This window comes from Lissotriton helveticus, chromosome 3_1, assembly GCF_964261635.1.
Source record: "Lissotriton helveticus chromosome 3_1, aLisHel1.1, whole genome shotgun sequence".
NCBI classification, from domain to species: domain Eukaryota; kingdom Metazoa; phylum Chordata; class Amphibia; order Caudata; family Salamandridae; genus Lissotriton; species Lissotriton helveticus.
In genome coordinates this window covers 1,950,194,421-1,950,213,124 of record NC_136061.1, presented here as the reverse complement: position 1 = coordinate 1,950,213,124, position 18,704 = coordinate 1,950,194,421, and positions in this window count along the sequence as shown.

Sequence of the window (18,704 nt, the reverse complement as noted above, 5' to 3'; positions counted from 1 at the left end):
CAGACCAGGTGACTCCACACCCTTTTGGTGGCAGAAGTGCTGTGACCGTTGGTTCAAAGATGGCAGACAGATTGGGATTAACGTTTGATGAAGACATGACACGCGAAATTTTAAGTACCCCGAGTATCTTAGATGGACCCTCCAATACCACATCTAAACCTAGTGATGACTGGGCCAAACTAACTACACTAAAAAAGGCACACTCTAGAACAGAAGTACAAGGGTTAATTATGACCGAATACTTTAGAGCCAATTGTGCACCGACAGGATTAATTGTAACAAATGTCCCACGCCTCTTCCTTAATGACAGAACCTTTCTCCGTGACTGGTCTCTTATCGCATGGAAATGCACTAGAGACTGGTTAATATTAATCATCACCACTGCCAAGAAGGCAGCGGATCTCGTACTTGTGGAAATACAAACCTTGGAGGCTAGTATCAGGGCAACCATCGTAAATCTAGTGTGCTAGAAACAATCGGATAAAAAGCAAGCTGAAGAAGCTTTTAAGAAACAAGTGGAAGATACTAATAAAAATAACACAGACTTCAAGGACTCAATCCTAACTACGAAAATAGCAAAATTTAAAAAGGACCTAGACAAATTTGCTATGGATAAATTTTATCCATATACAAGCGAAGACTATGTCCAACCACAATTTAATCAGCGAGGTGGCAGATACGGATCCAATTACTCAACATCATCAAGTGAGGACGATTCCTATTCTGATGACAACACTAACTATGGCGGTCAGACCAATAGACCACCTAATCGACGAGGAAGAGGAAGAGGTCCCAGAAGGGGAAACCAGTTCGGGCAAGGATATAATCCATGGTGGCCACCGATGCCTTTTGGCCCACTAGGACCTCAACAACAAGCACCATTTTTTCCTTAACCTCCCTACAACCAAATGATGCCACCCCAGCCTTTTTTAGGGTTTGGTCGCAACAACCAAAGAGGCAGAAGAAGAGGATTGAAAACCAGGGTGAATTGGAATTCCCCATTGGTAACAACCTCGGCGGCACCAACACCAGGAACAGCGACGACGAGCGGCATCAGCAAATGATAGTGAATTTGAGCTCCTATGTACCTACGGAACAAGAGACTCGAGTACTGAAGAAAGGACTTGGGTTTGTGCCTAGCAACAGAGGAGACGCCTTCCAAACCCGGCAAGAACTAGCAGCCTTCTTCAGAAAAATTCGCTTGAATGTTTTTTTCAAGGATAAAGATGCAGGACAACCTAGTATTGTTAACACAGGATTACGTCCGAAATCCACTTTTAATCCACCGACACATCTGATCCCTGCACGCATCATTGCTTTTGAAGAAGCAGTGTTGTATGACTTGAAAGAAATTACGAACAGTAACCCAAGACAGTTCCAAAATCTTACCAGAATTGAGAAAACTTCACTACAAAATCTGGCCAACAATTCTGAGTTAGTCATAAAACCCGCTGATAAAGGGGGAGCGGTGGTACTTCTTGACAAAGACACTTACATAAATGAGTGCTTACGACAACTAAATGACATTAAATCTTACCGAAAGATACAAATGGATCCGACCAAACGCTTGACAAGTGAGATCCGCAATAAAGTGGATGAAGCCAAAGAGAAGAAATGGATCACCGACCATGAGGCGTCCTATTTAGTGGTGAATTCACCTATAATACCTTACTTTTATGTATTGCCCAAAATACATAAGGCTGCTAGACCACCACCAGGAAGACCCATTGTCTCTGGGTTAGGTTCCTTTGTTGGAACCTCTATCGACATTTGTGGACTCTTTCCTTCGGCCACTGGTATCACAGATGCCGATCTTTATTCAAGATACTAAACATCTACTTACTGACATCCAAGATTTACCAATCGACAACGAAAAAGAGTGGCTGGTATCATTTGACGTGGAGTCACTATATACTTGTATTCCACAAGAGGAAACCCTGACTACCATCAAATCCATGCTTGAAACCCAGATATGGGATAGCATAACACCCATCGACTTTGTGATGTTCTGTGCAAGGAAAGTCCTCAAAGAGAACTTCTTTAAGTTCGAGGACCAGCTGTACCTTCAGATTTCAGGTACATGTATGGGCAGCGTTTGTGCCCCAAGCTTGGCAAATTTGTATGTTCACAAGGTTGAACAGGAGACTATACTTACACGGGGCAACCCATTTTTTAGCCATCTATGTATCTGGAAAAGATGCATAGATGACATTTTTGTGATCTGGAGAGGTGACGAAGACACTCTAAAAACGTTCCACAATTGGCTCAATCAGCAGGACGACTTCCTACGGTTCACCTTGGAATGCTCAAGAGTGAGTCTACCATTCCTGGACCTACTGATCAAACCAAAAAACGGAGTACTAGTAACAGAACTATACAAAAAAACAACTTCGTGCAATTCCCTATTGCCGTTCCACAGCTACCATCCACGAGCCCTTCGTGAAAATTTGCCATTCGGACAATTTTTACGCATCAGAAGGAACTGCACTGAATTAGAAAAATATGATGAACATGCCAAGAACTTGACACGAGATCTCAAAGAGAAGAAATATCCCACACAGCTGATCCGCAACTCCAAGAAAAGAGCAGCAAATAATAACAGAGAAGCTCTATTAGAAAAAAGACCTACTAAAGACACCAACCAGAGAATAACGTTTGTCAACACTTTCTCTAGTTTTTCCAACTCAGTCAAAAAGAGTATTAATAAACACTGGGGAGTTCTTAATCTGGCTAACAACATTCTAGAACGACCCTTGTTTGCGTACAAACGGAGTGTAAATCTGCGGGACAAATTAGTTCACACACGCCCACATGGGCAGAAGAACATTGGGCTGCAGACTACACTGTAGAACATGCCACAAGTGATAGGACACTTCCCTTGTGGTACCTGTACAGTGTGTCCACAAACAGAGAGAACCCTTGAGATTGATATAGGCACATCTTGCCCCTGGAAAATCAACAAACACACTAATTGTAATAGTGAGCGACTAATATACTTGATATGGTGCCCCTGCCTACTTCGGTATGTAGGAATGACCACCAGAAAAATTAAGACACGCATCCAGGAACATAAAAGCACTATCAGATGTGGCAAACGATCTACAAAACTCACTAACCATTTTCTAGATAAAGGACACGCTGATACTGACTTACGTTGGGTGGTACTAGACAAACCGTGGATTCCACCACAGTTAACAGACCCCACGAAATTCTTGTTCCGTAAGGAACAACAATGGGTCTATAAACTTGGAACAGATAGCCTGGGCCTTAATGATGAAATTCCCTGGTCATCCATTTAGTATGTAGGAACTGACTTCTTGGCACTACTACCTCCCGTAGCTATTCAATATAGAGTGCTATGTACTTAGTTCTGGTGATATTCTTTCCTGTCTGCTAATCTGAAGGAGAAATAGGTTTTTCTGGGTAGACAGAATGAGTAGAATGTCTGTCCCCTCATTACAACATAACATTAATGATAGTCTCTCCTTCCTCATGTTAATAAGTTTCTTGTTAGTTACCAATATATTCTCACTCTGAGATTGACTTCCCTTATGATGTGGATATGGGGCTGTAATATCAAGTGGTAATTACTACAACACATTATTTAAACTCATGTATCAGTTGGCCTCGCTACAAACCTTTATTACTTCTCCACACATAATAGGAAACAAGCGCCCAAAGTTTAAACGGTAGAAGTTCCCGTTCATCCCGTTACTAGAGCACTGGGATACACGTGGGCGGCACTTTGAAGGACTGAACGCTGGTCCTGAGCGCAGGCGCGAGGGCGTATTACAGCGTTACGAACGTGTAAGCCTAAGCGCATGCGCAAGAAAACTAGCGTTTTGAACTAGGAAGCCCAATCGCGCATGCGCGAATAACTATTCTTTACACTGACATGCGCAGCGAGAAGGCAGGCGGACAAGAGTCTACCATAGCTCGCTAGGACCCCACTCTCAAGGCTGCGAGCAATTAAACTCCTATTATTTAAACAATAGTCGACCTACCAGTCGGTACCTCCTGGGACTAGCTCTCGAGGGTGTCGAGGTACCGACGGATAGGTAAGGTCACAAGAAACATCTTTTCTTGAATTAGTGTTGATATCTAAGCGTTGTTTACTTCGTTTTTACCTTGTAAATAATAGGTCTGTCTTTGATAAACTTCTGGTTATGCCATATATATTAGCATCTAGTGATCAATTTTTTTAAAAATTTTTTTTTTTTTTTAAAAGACCTTTATTGTCCAACACTTAGTGTACACAGCATCATATCTTACAACCCAGCTGGGCCAGCAGCAGATATAGAACCTTGCAATACAAAAGGTGATAGTATACAGCTTCAAGTCCGGCAACCCTGGGGTCCGGCAGCGTATGTCAGTATTTCACATTATACCTTAGCATGTATACATACCGTGTTTAGTAAGTATGTGGTCTATGGGTTTTCCCTGTAGAAAGTCAGTGGATCACAGTGGATGTGCCGAATCTACTCTCATCAGTGGCGGCGGTGGCAGCCGTACCTGTCATGTCTAATGCGTGTCATTAGTGAGCACCTTTGTGCGGGCCGATATTCGGGCGGGCTCGGCGCCATATGAGGGAGTGTTGAGAGCGTTCGGCGACTACGCGTGTTTGGGGCGTGTAACTTGCCTGTGTATCCATTCTGGTGAAAAGATTTGTTCCGCACCTCAGTGCCCAGACGAGGAGTCCAAGCGTCGGTTTTCACACCCGAGGGTGTCCCGTGGTGCAAAATGGTGTAAAGCATGAAGTTGCCTGTGTACGGACATGGTCTAAGGGAAGATGAAACCAAATCAACAACTAACTACCAAACAGGGACATGGGTTATACAGGAGGTAGGTAGGGGCAGGTATGTGTAGAGTTTGCCATAGCGTCGAGGAAGTGGAAGTCTGAATCAGCGTGTCAATTGTGTCTTGCGGGGTAGGCAGGCGGGGGGGGCCTGGGCTCAGGAAGGTGCAAGTCACCAGTGCAGCGGAGCTAGCAGGGGGGGTGGGCCCATGAGCGGCCGGTGGGTGTGGCATTCCGGTGTGGGGCACGGGCCCCCGTCGCAGCGCCACATGTGACGGTGCATCTCCGGGAGCGGGGCAGGTAATCGTCAGTGTGTGACAGGAGAGTACAAGTCAGAGAGTGCGTTGAGCCTGACGGCGACAGGAGGGTTCATGATGCATCTTGTGTGTTCATTAAGGTGTCGTATCGGGGAGTAGGGGTGGCAGCACGTGTTCTTTCACGTAATTCCCTGTTCCGTACATTTCTGCAGGAAGGAGTGTAGTATGTCTTCCCATTGTTGTGCGATGGGGAATTTTCTGAGCCCCGCTGTCTCCTCCCGTTGCAGGACAGAGCTCTCAGCCCGCGCCCAGTTTGTCAGCGACAGACACCAGTGTCGGAGGTGTGGGGGTGTGGCTGCTTTCCATCTCTTGGTGAGTAGTCTTTTGGCTGTGATAAGTCCAAGATCCCAGTATCTAGTCTGGACCCTATTTAGGTGTGTGCGCTTATACAAGCCCAATATGCACGCTTCCCACGTGCTCGGTATTTGTTCCCTAGTGCAATGTCGGAGTAGCTTGGTCACTCCGTCCCAGTACTGCTGGAGGGCAGGACAGAGCCAGAGCATGTGGAGGAGATCTGCGCCTATGAGAGAGCAGCGGCCGCAGGCTGTGTCTGTTACTGAAAAGTATTTATTTATTTTGTCTGGGGTGAGATATGCGCGGTGCAGTATATAAAATTGTATGATTTTAAAACGAGGACGGCGGGGGATGTTCACTGGACCAGCCAGGATCATAGCCCACTCTTTGTCCGTCCAGTCCCGCCCTCTGTCTGTCGCCCATTTTTCCCTTAGTTGTGCTGTCGCCGGGTGTGTATGTAGGAGAAGCGCTTGTGTTAGCCAATGAATAATGTGAGTGCCGTTGCTCATGACATGCAAGTACTGCACGAAATGGTGTGTCGGTGGCTCACTAGACATGTCCCCCCAAGCGGTGGTCAACGCATGAACGAGGGAAGCGTGTGTCAGGAATTGTCCAGCCGGGAGGGATGCATCCTCCACGAGAGTTGCAAAGGGTAGTAGGGCGCCTTCAGAGTAAAGGTCGCCCATCGTGTCCACCTCTGCGGCGATCCAGCTATCCAACTGTACAGCGGATAGGGTCCCTGCCGTCGTCGGGGTGCCTAACAGTGGTAATATTGGCGCATATGGCGTCATAGTCCGTGTTAGGCGTAAGCAGCGGAGGAAGCATCTGCGTGCCACTGCGAGTAGTAGTTGCGGCGGTCTTGGAGTCCGAGTCAGCGGATGGAATAGTATTTGAATCTGGAACAGGGACCAAACGGTGGTATCTGTAGCCGTGTCGCCCAGATTCTTACCACCTAACCAGCTCGACACCCACTGCATTTGTGCTGCCAGATAATATAATTCCATGTTGGGAACTGCTAGTCCGCCCTCTGCAGTGGGCATGTAGAGTTTCGTCAATGCGACCCGAGGCCGACCTTTGTTCCAAACCAGGTTCCGTAGCAGGACTTCAAGGTCTCGGAACACCCGGGTAGGTACATATGTTGGTATGTTCGCAAAATAGTATAACAGCCGCGGTAGCACTATCATTTTAGCCAAAGCTATGCGACTAGGGACATTGAGCGGCAGCATGTTCCAGAACCCCACTTGTGCTCTGGTAGAGGCGATCGCCCTCATCAGGTTGCCCTCCAAAATGTCCATTGGGTCTCGGTAGATGTGGATCCCGAGGTATCTGAACGTACTGGGGTACCACTGCAACCTTCCACCCCCGATGCATATGCCACATTCGGAAACGTCCGGGCTAAAGGAGTAGGGCCCCGATTTGGCCCAGTTTACTCGTAATCCCGACATTTCCTCAAAGGTGCCGAAGATAGTAGTAAGGGAGTCTGGGACGTTGTTGAGGTCTTTAATGTATAAGAGTAGGTCGTCGGCATATAAGTACACCACATGTAGTCCGTCCGCCAATGGTATTCCCCAGTCAGCTCCCTGCGACCGGAGCATCGCGGCTAGGGGTTCCACTGCTAGGGAGGACAGCAGGGGTGACAGTGGGCAACCCTGTCTAGTGCCCCTCCGCACTCGAATAGGGTCAGAGAGTAATGTCCCAGTGCGGACTCGGACCGTGGGCTTACTGTATAAGAGGCCGACCATCATCAGATAGTCATCCCCTAACTCAAACTTCTCCAACACTGCTCGCAGGTAGGGCCACTCCACCGAGTCAAAAGCCTTCTCCAGGTCGAGCACGAGGCATCCTGCTCGTGGCCATCGTCTCGTGGCGTATTCCTGCAAGCGAAACAGTCGTCGGATATTGTGGGACGTGTGTCTCGTCGGTACAAACCCGTTTTGGTCTTGATGTACCAACATAGGAACCATAGGGGCCAGCCTGCGGGCTAGTGCGGAGGCAAGAATCTTGTAGTCTGTGTTCAAAAGTGCGAGAGGGCGGTAAGAGCCCATCTGCGTGCCATCTCTGCCAGGCTTGAGTAAGGAGACAAGCGTCGCCTCATTAAGGGTCGGGGGCAGGGCGAAGTTATCGGCAGCCGCGGAGTACATCTTCACCAGGTGTGGGATCAGGATGTCCGAGGCGGCCTTGTAGAACTCGGCCGGTAAGCCGTCCGGCGCCGGGGTCTTACCGTTCGAGAGGTAAAGATGGTGTCGCGGAGCTCCTCGGGGTCCAGTGGTTTCCCCCGAGGACATCCTGCCGTGCCGCTGCCAAGGTAGGCAATCGTATGGCAGAGAGATAGTCCATAATGGCAGGTAGCGGAACATGGAGTCGGGAGTGGTATAGGCCAGTGTAATGTTCCGTGAATGCCTCATGTATTTGGCGCTGAGAGTATAGTGACCTGCCATCTCCGGCTTGTATGGTCGATATTGGAGCCGATCGGTCTTCCCGTGCGATCAGCCTGGTCAGCAATCTACCTGGTCTGTCACCTTGTCTGTGGATCCGAGCAGAGTGTGCCGCAAAGTTAACACATTTCAGACGGTCTAGTAGGCGGTCATGCTACGCCCTAGCAGTAGTCACCCCCCCCCGCAGGGCATTCGAGGTCTAGTAGTTCCGATTCCAGTCTTGTCAGGTCTCGTTCAATTTGGCGTCTCATGTGTCCCTGCATTCCCAGGCAGAGTCCCCGTGTCACCACTTTGAAAGCTTCCCACTCGGTTTGGGGAGAGGACGCCGTGCCAGCATTTAGGTCAAAGTATTGGGCCGATTGTGTAAGCAAGGATTCTCGGAATGTCGCGTCAAGTAAGAGGTCTGGTTGGAGGCGCCAGGTGGGAATGGGAGGATGTGGGGCGTCCCATGCAATGGTCAGTGTGTGAGGGTTATGATCCGAGTGGGTGCGGCCCATGTATTGAGAATCTAGGACTAGCGGAAGGAGGTCAGGGGAGACCATGTATCTGTCCAGGCGGACATGTAGTGCATGCGCGCCTGACCAATAGGAGTATGTGCGTATCGTGGGGTTGCGGGTCCTCCATTCGTCTTGTAGGCGCCATTGTTGGGCCCAGTTGAGGAGAGCCTTCGTCGTGACGTGTGCCTGAGCGTTAGGTGGGGGAGCAGTGGACCTGTCTAAGTGGATGTCCAGGACACAATTATAGTCTCCTCCAAGGACCCACGGAAGCCCATGCCAGGGCGCCAGTGCCGTGGAGAGGCAGTCGAGGAAGCCCCCCTGCTCAGTGTTAGGGGAGTATATGGAGGCAAGTACCACCGGGTGCCCATCAAGTCTGCCTCTCACTATCACGTACCGGCCTCCCGCATCTATCTGTGTATCCATGTCTACCCAAGGTGTCCCCGGCCTTATCCATATAAGTGCCCCACGGGCATAAGAGGAGTATTCAGTGGTATAAATTTGTCCGCGCCATCTCCTACGCAGCGCATGGACCTCAGCCTTGTTCAGATGCGTTTCCTGTAATAAAACTACATGGAACTTATGGCGACGTAAATATGAGTATATTTGGTAACGTCTCGATGGTGTGTGCATTCCTCTCACATTCCATGTGCAGATCTTAATCTCAGCCATATTCACTATCTTGGTATGAGGCATCTGCGTCTCCCGTCACCCACCCTCCAGGCAACCGCTTCCACAAGTTACCCCACCTCCCCCTTTCACCCCCCGCAGACACAAACGCCGACATTTCTATCCAGGGCATAGGCAGTACTCTGATGTGGGGAAAGAGGAATGCAACTGGGTTTACAAACAGTGCTAAACAGCAGTAAATGCCAAAAGGTCGGCAACGGAACATGTCGCCGTCCAAACACGCCAATAGGGCGAAATATTAACGTTCAAGTCTAGGGGGCAGCTTGAGCTAGGTATCAATAAGGCAGTTCTCCAATGTCTAATCAAGTGAGATCAATTTGTCTGTTGCCCTTCCCCGGGCCACAAACGATTCCCGCCTCATAGTCAAATGCGGCATTCAAATAGGCCATGTCCTCATCGGTGGTTCAGTCTCCGGGCGACTATGCACACATCAGTGAGAGAGACAAACTGTACCCCCCGATTGTGCGGGGCAGAAGCTCGTCCACGTGTTATGGATGGTTGAGATAACAAACCCACCCCCACGGTGCCCTCTCAGCGTCCATACCTGTGGGTGGGTACTCACTGCGCTAGAGCTTCTCCGTCTGTTCCCAGGGCAGCTAGGGGCTTCCCCAGCTGCAGCCGCATCCGCTGCATCTCAGTGACCGATTGTCCATGAGTCTCACCTTCGCCGCCCCGGTGTCAGCCGTCGGTTGCATGTGTCATGTTTCAATGGGGCATATCAGCTGTTTGTGGCGTGACCTTCGGAAGCTCCACCGATAGTTGAGAGTCTGGAATCCCGTAAATAGCTTCATCGTCGCTTTGAGCCATCTGCGGGCTTGAGGCTTGAGCATTGTCTGAGGTCGGTGAAGCACTTAGTTGGGAGACCCTACGGAGAGCGTCCCGTTGTTCCTGGAGCATTTGGTCCAGCGGCGGGGAGTGGTGAGTCGTATCGTCCGGGCGGTCGTTCGCGTGGCCTCTGTTCCTGCGTCTGCGTCACGGTCCTCGCCCTCGGGGTCGCGTCTCAGGATGTTGTGCGTTCCTCGGCGCTGTGTCCGTTCCGCTATCGAGCCAGTCGCTCACCTCCACAGGGTTGTTAAAGAAGTAGGTTTTGTCGCGTGCCACTACCCTCAGTTTTGCAGGGAAGAGCAGGGAGTACTTGAGGCCTGCTTCCCGTAGTCGACGCTTCACTTCCAGGAAATCATGGCGTTGGCGTTGTACTTGTATGGTGTAGTCAGGGAAGAACATCACCGTGGTGTTATCGATCCGGACCTCTCCGAGCCGCCTGGTTTCCCTTAAGATAGTGTCTCTGTCACGGTAGTTCAGGACCTTGAAGAGTAGCGGCCTCGGGTTGGAACCGGTAGTGTGAGGTCTCGTGGGTACTCGATGCGCTCGCTCCACCACAAACTGCGGCGAGAGTGTGTCCTCAGGTAGTAGCTCACGTATCCAGTCTTCCACACGCTGAGTCGGTCTGGCACCTTCCCATTTTTCCGGGACACCGACGAGTCTGATGTTGTTGCGTCTCGCCCTCCCTTCCGCGTCCTCGGCTCTGTCCTCTAGGAATTCTACCCTGTTCAAGAGATCTTGTACTTGCTTGTCAGTTTGTGAGACTTTGGGGCCAAGATCATGTACCGTTCCCTCCAGCACCTTAGTGCGATCAGCCAATTTCTTGTGGTCATCTCGCAGGTGGGTAAGGTCTATGGCGACACTGTCTATTTTAGATTCCAGGGACGTCCTGGTCTGTTGGAGGGATTGTTCCAAGCGTTCCATGGCAGCGAGCATGCTATCCAACCGTGATGTAACCTGGTCAGCCGCCATCTTGCGTAATGTCTTGTCTGATTTTCCCTTCGGCGGGGCTCCTCCGGTGCCAGTGCGGGTTCTCACTCCTCCGGACATATGCGAGGTGACTCCACCGGTGGCAAAGCCAGGGGGCGGGGCAACCGTCGTCCCCAGGTCCAGCCGTGTCGTCAGAGCACAGGGGGGTGCTCCCGGCACCTGTATCCACGGGGCAGCGCAGCTTGTCCTCTATGCGTTTTCCACGTGAGAGGTGGGCCTGCGTAGCGGCGCGTTGTGACAGGCCGCAAATCCCAGTCTCAGTTATCGTGTGTCTCCCGCTGGTAGTCGGGCCCCCAGGTGAGCCCGATGCCACAGTCGCAGGGGCCGCAGGTCTTTTCCAGGCCAGTGGGAGGGGTCAGCCTGTGGTTTGCGTTACTGGGGAGGCCGGGGACACCAAGCGCGGCTAATGCTCACCGTCAACTGATCGCTCAGAGCAGTGTTGTTGCGATCCAGTGGCCCCCCAAGGAACAATCAGTCCAGCTTTCGGAGTGGGCCCACAGTGTCCGCCTCGTGCAGTCTCCCGCTTCCTGAAAGGCGGGGCCGCGCCGCGAAGTGTCGCAACCAGCTGGCACTGTGCCTCCCAGGTCTGCCCGCTGCACTATGATGTAGAGGGGGAGGTGGGGGTCCCAATCCAGTAGTGTTCCCCCCCCACACAGGTCGTCCAGTGAGGAGGCCTCGTGGTCAGCGGGGTATGGGCACTGTCTACACGTGTGTGCAGCCGGTGTGGGCCGGTCGCCGTGGATACCAGCTCCTCTGCGTGGCTCCGGGCTTGTCCATGGAGGGAGCGCCAGTGGTTGGGGGGTTGCAGTTGTCTCCCCGATTCAGGCAGGCAGGGCCCTCTTACCTCCGCTCCCGGTCCGCACTCTAAGCGCCGGCCTCGCCTCCACAGGCGCCGCAAGGGGGAGAGGGGCAGCCGCCAGTGAGCTCAGGCAATTTTCAGGTCCTAGGCCCTGAGCGCGGCCGCCACCCCGGGTCTCACCGTAGGACTCAGGTAGTGGGCCTCCGCCTCGGGCCCCCGCTGTCACCGCAGTCGGTCAAGTGGCGCCTGGAGCTCCCCAGTTCATCCGCAGCGCAGCGTCTGGGCAGGGAGCCCAACACCCATGGCCCCGGCCTCGGCCACCGCCAGCGCAGGGCCTCCGGCTCACCTGCGATGTCGCCACACGCCCCCTGGCAACTGCGCTCGGCTCCACTCCGGCAGGGGGGTAGGGGGGCACAGGGAGCAATCCGCCGGGGGGTCCCCGGGGTCCGTCCCCAGCTGGGGTCGAATGTTGTCAAGTCCGGATCACAGGCCGCGCGGCGGGGTCCAGACTCACGGCCCAGTCCCCGGCCTCACGTGGTGGTGGATCTCCAAATCGAAAGTCGGCCAGGATGTCAAGAATAGCTGTCTGGCGGTCCGCCTGCAGTTTCAGGCGGTTTCGACAGTAATTAACGGATAATTAGCCCGGGGAAGGGGAAGCTCAGCTCGGAGCTCTACCCGGGTGCTGCCGTCCTCATTGCGCGCCTCTTGCATCTAGTGATCAATGATAGAGTACTTGGTCACCATGGGGGCTGGTTTTCTCTGCATTTAGTGGTTTGTGTACTGATATAGGTGTACTGCATCAGACACTTATACATATGACAACCTATAGGTTGGTGTATTTAGAGTATTGTACTTTTTTAGACACTTATATATATCATTTTTCCCGCAGTGTGGGGCCTCCTTCCAGAGCAGTCCGCCAGGTAGAGGTGAGGCAGGACTATCCTACATTTGAGGGTAAGTCTTTAATACCAGTCATAAATGGTATGACACTTGTGATGTCATGACAAGTGTAGTAAATGTGATTATTAAGCATAGTATAAGTTTTGTTTGTGTCTTTCTCCTTTTCTACCACATGTGTTTTATTTATAGATACCTGGGTATGACCTGACAGACAAAGACAAGCAGGAATACCGGTTTTGTATAAATAATCTTTATTATCACTTTATATGATTATCACTTAGCAGTGCAGCAGCATGATCACGCAGTCAATCTGGTCCTGAAGAAAGCCGCTGATACACGGGTAGTGATCAATAGGCTGAAACATGTTGACCACTTAGTGACAGTGGTTCTAAATCTATACCACTGTGCTGTTCCTCTTTTAACCCTGTCAGGTATAACACATCATTAAAGTATTTTCTTGTGATTCTACCTAGATAGTTTTAACGTCACCACTCGCTCTTCTCACAGCGCTGCACACCTCACTACACCTTATAGCTCTCATATGGGATTATCATCCTATTCCTTACCAATCAAAACATCTCTGAGCTCCTTCCTTAATTTTCCCCGAAGTAGTAGCGCCCAGTGTTGACTAGGTTTTCAGCATTGGTAAGGAGGACCCAAATGATGAAGCATGTCACCTTCGGGTGAGTGAGGGTTCTTATCCTTAAGGGATGTCTCCCCTTCCCCCCTAACTTTTGATTCACTTGTGGCTAATTTTGAGAGACACACCACTTATGCTTATCGACACTTTTTTTAGACTATAGGTATACCTTATGTTGTTGAATATGTACTAGGGAATGTATACCTAGTGGTCTATAAACTTTCCCTTTTGACCCCCAATCTACGGTAGTGTTATAGTACCCCTAAGGTAGGCCCAACGTACCCCCATGGGCTGGGTACTGTGTATGTGTATGTGAAAGGTAGGACATGTACGGGTGTGTTTTTCAGGTCCTGATAGTGAAATATTGCCATTTACATTTTTCACTATTGCAAGGACTAGCTCTCCCATAGGTTATCATTGGAGCTGCCTTGTAACATTTTATAAGTGTAACGTTCAATTGGAAAATGCTAGAGATTTGGAGTTTGGGCTCTCTGAGCTTAGAATTTAAAAACACACCTTTAAATTAAGGTGTTTTTTTAATTGTGTTTTGAAAATGCCACTTTTAGGAAGTGCAAAAAAGAACAATTGATGGACAGAATGTTAAACAATGTTAAACATTCACCCCAGTACAGAGATCTGGGCCTAAATCCATAATTATTTGTCCCCAATGCGCATCCAGTTAGAGAAAGTGGGCATTTTCTTGCCTAAACATCCTGTACCTCTGCCTACCTGTGGAATCAATGCCTGGTTTAGACTCACGGGGGTTGTTTGTGTATTCATTTTACACAGTCACACAAATGGAGTTGAGGTGTGCCCTGCATATCCTGATTGCTAATCACCAGGTTGATGGGCCTTACTAAGCTAGAGTGGTGGGAAGAGCTGTCACTTACACCTTTGAAGAATGCCTGCTTCAAAGGCCCAAAGAGGTATAAGTATTGGCCCTAAAACCCCTGACCTTTCGAACACTTCTGAAACAAGAGGAAACTCTGCAAAGGAGAAAAGCTGTAGAGCTGTAAAGAGGAGTGCTGTGTGTGGCTTTGCTGTGTTGGCCTAGAGGTGCTCCTTCTGCTTTGGCGAGGGAAAGGACTGGACATTGCTGTGTAGCCTGCTTGTGAAGTTTCTCCAAGGGCTTGTGTTTGCTTGCCTCCTATTGGAAGTCTCAGGGTTATTAAAGACCTGCCAAATAGTGCCAATTCCAGTTCTGGGCCACTGGATGTGTTTCCCAGGCTGAAAATTCAAGAAAAGCATTCCCGACACTGTCACCGCCGCCGCTGCCTGCACTGATGCCGTGGTCACCTCTCGCTGGGTGAGTGCAGCACCGACCTTGCCGACACTGAAGCCCTGGTTTCACCGATATTGCTGCTTCACATTGTCATTGACACCACTGCCTGCACAATGGCTGTTAACACTGACTTTGACAACACCGCAGCCCTGGTCTCCCCGCCGACGATGCCTCACACCATCTCTGACTCCACTGCCTGCACCATGGTCGTGGTCACCACCCTCGACACCACTGCAACCTCTGGTCTGCCTACGACAGCAGCATCGACTCTGACATCATCACCCAACACCAGTGCCTGCACCAAAGCCAAAGTAACTACCTCATGCAGAGCACAAGACACCGACCACGATGACACCGCAGCCCAGGGTTGACCGATGACAGTGCCGCACAGACGCCACGCCACTACCTGCACCGAAGCCACACACACCGCATTTAATGCTTTTTTGCAAGAGAATTAAGACATGGCTCTTTCCCAAAGCTTGAGCCCTGATCCATTTACATGATTCTCGCATTAGCTGCCTCTTTTTCTTTCTTCTGCCCAGTCTTTCTTTCTTGTCTGTCTCAGCGCCAGAATGCCCGTAGGGTTGGAGTGCGCTATACAAATGTTAAAACTAAAAATAAATAAAATCGTGAAGTGCATGACGCACCTCCCACAAAGACACAGTTCCCCGGCACTGCCAGCGTCAGCGCTCCTGACTTCAACTTCAGGAAATTCGTTCTGCAACATGTGTGACTTCAAGAACACCCTGACTTCTGCACCGACGTGCTGCACCGATGCCTCGCAACTCACTGCTACACTTCACCGCAAGACCCTCAAGGCCTCTTTAACTCCCAGGTAGTGTTTGCAGGTCTTCCCCCATGCAGAAGTCCCACCATCGAGTCCATCGAGGTCAGATTGAACTGTGGATTTGTTGGTCACAAAATGTGATAGCCCTGATAGCCGCGGTTGGCGCTAGCGACTTCAAGGAACTGTATTTTTGCTTTATTCATAAGAAATTCATATCTTTACTTGTGTATGTTACATTGTTGTTGTTTTGGTCTTGTTTTGATTAGATACATTTTGGCTATTTTTCTAAACTGGCGTGGTGTCCATTTCGTAGTGTTTTCACTGTGTTGCTGTGTGTGTTAAGTACAAATATTTTACACATTGCCTATGAGTAAAGCCTGACTATTTGTGCCAAACTACCCAAGGGGTGAGCAGGGGTTATCTTAGCTGTCTAATTCCCTTACCCTGGCTACAAGGAAGGGGCCCTACTTGGACAGGGTGCATACCACTACCAACTAAGAGACCCCCATTCCTAAAAGTTAGTTATAGACATTCCTACATAGTTAAGTTCTGGAAACATAAGCCTGAGTTGCTATAGGTATCGATCAGGAGTTGGCCTTCTAAAATAATTGTTTCACTGCGTACACAATGAACTATGCTAAAAACAAGAAATATTTTCTTTGTAAAAATACTGTTTTGTAATGCATTTCATTAATACGAACAAGAAATATTGTTTTGAATGTGCACCTGTTCTATTCAGGCATTATGTTAAATAGGGTGATAACCGGGAGATTTAATCATTGCAAACAATATGTTACTTAGTAAAATAATATGTTTGATTACAACTCGAACATTCTGCAGTTATGATGAACATTTCTAAGCATGTCACATTACGGTCAGCCTTTTAAATTATATTGTGCATTGTGCAGCAATATTAGGTTCACTTCTAGTTAAAGGAAGCTTGCTTCTTAGTATTCCTATTCCCTTTAGGCATAAATATGACTGCCTATTGCAGTTTGCACCTTTAAAATGCATGTCATTTCAGCTTTGAATTTTACATTAATCATCACACTTTTTAATTGTTACTCTGAATAATTTGTATTTTTATTTGTCATTTTTATCAGTTCCCCCATGTGATGGTTATCTTATCCATCACACTCATTTGAATTCACTTTTGAGTTCTGCTCAAAGGTCACTGTCATCGTCCGTTGAATCTTTTTGTTTTAGTTTTAAACTTTAGAATTTTAATAACATTCAATAGTAATCATTCATGAGGTAATTTAGGTCTCAATCTTTTTCAAATCTTTTATTTCTTTCTCTGTTCTTTCTCTTGTGAAAGTAAAGATTGCAGCCTTCAAATAAAGCAAGTAGGCCTAACAAACAAAGCCCCATTGTTAGTAATGATATAAGTGTAGCTTTCCAAATAATTCCTCCTGCTGTTGTAATTAAATTCCCAATTGTATTAATCCCTTTTCCACATGTTTAAAAACTCTAGGGCCCCCATTAGGATGGCGGGCGGACGTTGCCCGCCCGCCATCCCATCGTGGAAAGGGACCGCCTGCCATAAGGGCGGCGTCCCGTGGGGTGAATTAGGATGCGCCCACCACAGTGGCGGGTACATCCTGTATTTTTAACATTGCGGCACCGCCTGCCGCAATGTTAAAAATACATGTTGAGCATTTCAAAGCACAACGTGACAGGCACCGCGCAGTGCCTGCCACGTTGTCCTTTGAAATGCAGGGGTGTACCATAGGTACACCCCATGTGCATCCCCACCCCCTCCCCAGAGTCCTCGGGGGTCCCGCTTTGTAAAGAGCACCGTGGGCAAGCGTAAGAGCCTTGAACAAAACACGCTGATCTACCGGAAGCCAATGCAAATCCCAAAGCATCTATTTGGAGCTGGACCTGCCAGAAATACCAAGTAGTGGTCTAGCAGTCGCGTTCTGAACGATCTGAAGCTTTTTTATCAGATAGATAGGAAGTCTGATATACAAGCATTGGCATAATCTAAACGCAAAAGAATGAGAGTGCGGGTCACCATTTCTTTAGCACTTTGGGCAGTAGGGGCAGAAATCTCTTTAAGAGTTTCAGTGTGCCGAAGCACACTCCAGCTAATTTATTAATCTGTGGTAAAAATCTGAGGTCCTCACTAAACCAGACCCCCAAGTTTTTAACCGGGCTTCCCATTGACATAGGCATCGGTTAGTCCACGGGCCAAAGGTCCTCTCTAAAATGCGGAGGGAAGGACCCGGAGAGCAGCACCTCAGATTTACCCTTGTTGCATTTTAGTTGGGCCTGCGCTAACCATTTAAAAACGTCCGTAAGGCAGTTTTTGGCAGCATCCGGGGATAGATCATTTTTCTTCCACGTGAAGAGGAGCTGGGTGTCGTCAGCATAAGCTATAATCTTAGCACCCAGCTCCTCCGCCAGATAGACAAGTGGCGTCATGTACACATTAAAAAGAAGAGGGCTCAGAGTTGAGCCCTGGGGAACACCAGTGGTCAAGCCTCTCGGTGTAGAGGAGAATGGAGGCATCCATACTTGCTCTGTTCTGTTCGCCAGAAACGATTCTATCCACTCCCACACCAGACCAGAGATGCCGATGTTAGACAGCCAGGCCAGAAGTTGGTGGGGCGGTACCGTGTCAAACGCGGCAGAGAGGTCTTATAACACCAGAGCCGCTCTGCCGCCTGAGTCAAGGCATTCTCTAATAAATTCCGCTGTCTAAACCAGGGCCGTTTCAGTACTGTGTGAGACCCTGAAGCCCGACTGGGCTGGGTGGAGGGCGCCAGAGGTCTCGACAACTCAGAGAGCTGCATGTGGGCGGCCTTCTCACACACCTTCGCCACAGCCGGGGGAAGTGAGATCGGTCAGTAGCTAGCCAGGGTAGCGGGATTAAGTGAAGGTTTTTTTAGCAGGGCGAGGAGTTTTGCCTGTTTCGACTCAGAAGGAACCATAGCGGTTTGGAGCAACAGGTTGACAATATTATTAACTTCAGGATTAACTAACTCTGCCACTGCAGCCAACAAAAGAGATTTAAGGATAGTGGAATTGGGGCAAACGCTGTCATACGTGTGCGGGCTAGATCTGAATGTAAGGCTGTCTGAAGCAGGTAAACCGCCTGCACCTGGGGAGCAGTCCCAAAGCTATCCTGGATGGTTTGAATTTTATCAATAAAAAGCCCGATAGCTGCTCACTCCAGGAGTTAGAAGCGGGTGCGGCCATTAGTTCTGCCCGTGGTTTCAGGAAACTTTGGACAATTGCAAAGATTTCCTTTGAATTATTTTTATAATGGGGATGCGATATCCCTACTCTTCTACAGCAGACTCTGGCCTAGGTACTCTCCTTTAAAATTAAAAAAGAGTTAATTCGTGTTTTCGTCTCTTTATCTCTTTTAGACAGTCTTTTTGAGTTGTGTTTTTTTTCAAGATGACTTAACGATTGCACAGTTTGTCTTTGTCGAGTATCTGTTTATCCTAA